Raw genomic sequence first — 2341 nt, 5'->3', positions numbered from 1 at the left:
CAATATATTAAACACAAATGAGTATTTTGTGTGAAAGTGTTTGTAGGAGTTTTTCTTTGATAAAAATGTTTTTAAAAATTATTTTAACTCCTTATTTAATTTAATTTTTATTTATATATTTATTTATGATATAGATTTTATTATTTAATTTTTAAATAAATTATTAATTATTAAAAATATTTTTGTGTTACATTATAAATTATTTATTATAAATATAAAATATAATTTTATATGTTTAAATATATCTATTTATACAACATATTCAAATAACAGTAATTATTAAAAGCTTAACATTATCATGTGACAATATTCTCTAAGACTTGCCAAAAAATGGTATAATGACATTTTATTTTATTTTATTTTGAACAATAGAAATTAATGAAACTCATAATCAAGGAATTACAATAATTATGCATACTACTCAACCAATTAAGATAAAATATGTGGTATACTAACATTAATTAGCTTATAGTTATATACTATAAATTAAAAAAAAAACACAAATAGGTAGATTAATTTATCTCATTATCATAATCAAATTCTTAAATTTAAAAAGATGATTATCTTTTAAGTCTAGATATTATTTTGATCCAATAATACTAATAAAAAAAGATTAAGGATTAGACTATATAAAATAATAATGACTTAATTATAGTTTTTATCGCTCATATTTCATGATTTTGTGAATTTTATCACCTAGTTTTTGAGATAAAGCATTTTGTTACTAAATTTTCAAAATTTCATACATTTCACCATATGTTAGTCTACCAATGTGACATGTTGACTAGTAATGTGATATATCGATTAATATATCAAATTGATTGTAAATGTGTCACATGAATAATTTACGTTAACATTTAATGTAACATAGTCAATTATTAACAATGTCAAATGATTAGCTAATAGGATGATAAAATATATGAAAATTTAAAAATATAGAAATAAAATGAATTGAGATCCTCTCCATTTCTTGACTATTTATATAATTTTGAGTATATAAATGATATTAAATTTTGATTAATTTTTTTATGATTAATATTTAATGTCATTTATACATTCAAAATTATTTAACAAATTGAGAGAAAGAAATGTAAAGATCCAAACTTAGACAGAATATGCAATTTTGAAAAATAAGATGACAAAATTGTGATATAGTAAACCATGATTAACAAAAAGTGAAATCAAGACAATAATTAAAAATATCAATATAAGATAGAGCTACGTTAATTTAATTGAATGAATAGAACAATACATTTAGGATTTTAAGATAAGATTTTATATTATAATATAAGTTGTTTTATTTAAGTAATTTTATATAAATAAATGTGCGAGTGTGAATTAGACACTATAGTACATGAATATTCATCTTCATTGAATTTCGCAAAAAACAATTTGTCCTCATTCTTATTATGCGACTTTTTATCCCCTTTAATTTTTTTTTTCAAGTACATTTTATCATCCTTGTGTCAATTGATTATGTACGGGTGTATGAAAACTACAATTGTTAGAAAGGATATATATATATAGATTTATTTATATATAACTATAGTAACTTTTAGTTCTCTAGTAACACTTTGAAGTATTTTCACAAAATTTGGTTCGTTATGTCGTATGAAATTAACACTACTAGAATTTCTCTTATTATATGTGATTTTTTTATAATTTTTTTTTAAGAAATTTTCCTGTGACTGGTAAGGTAAGTATTGCCCCAACTTATATATTATTTAATTGTTTTATTTTTAATCGATGTGAGATTTAAAGTTTTTTTTAAAATATTAAACTTATAAATTTAAATATTTTTTGATTTTTCTTGTAGATTAAAATTAGCAAGAAAATTCCTAAAAATAGTTACCTGCAAAATTTTTCTACCATTTAATAAATATTACTTGTGAATTTATTTTTTCAAGAAAATCTGCAAGAAATAAAATAAAATTCTTATAATATTTTCTGCAAATTTTTAGCATGAAAAAAAAAATTTATGATCATTAAAATTGTAGCAAAATTTGCAAAAATTTCTTGTAGATTGTTTTTCATAAAAAGATTTGTAAGAAATATTTGTAAATTATTTTTTATAAATAAATTCATAAAAAAAAATTGCGAAATTATTATTGCAAGAAAATTTACAAAAATTTTCTGCAAATATTTTAAAAAAAAATTCATAAAAAATGACATTTTTTTAATAATTATCTATTTAGGACTTTGTCTTACTAATTAAAATCTTGGTCATGCAACTAAATGTGATTTATCATGATTAACTGTTACTTAGAGGTTACATAATTGCTTAAAATATAATCTTATAGTGTTGATTATAGTCTATTTATAATCGTCATTTCTAGAGATT

This window comes from Cajanus cajan, chromosome 4 (assembly GCF_000230855.2).
Source record: "Cajanus cajan strain Asha chromosome 4, NIPB_CcT2T_4, whole genome shotgun sequence".
In the NCBI taxonomy this organism is placed as follows: domain Eukaryota; kingdom Viridiplantae; phylum Streptophyta; class Magnoliopsida; order Fabales; family Fabaceae; genus Cajanus; species Cajanus cajan.
This window is presented reverse-complemented; position numbering follows the sequence as displayed.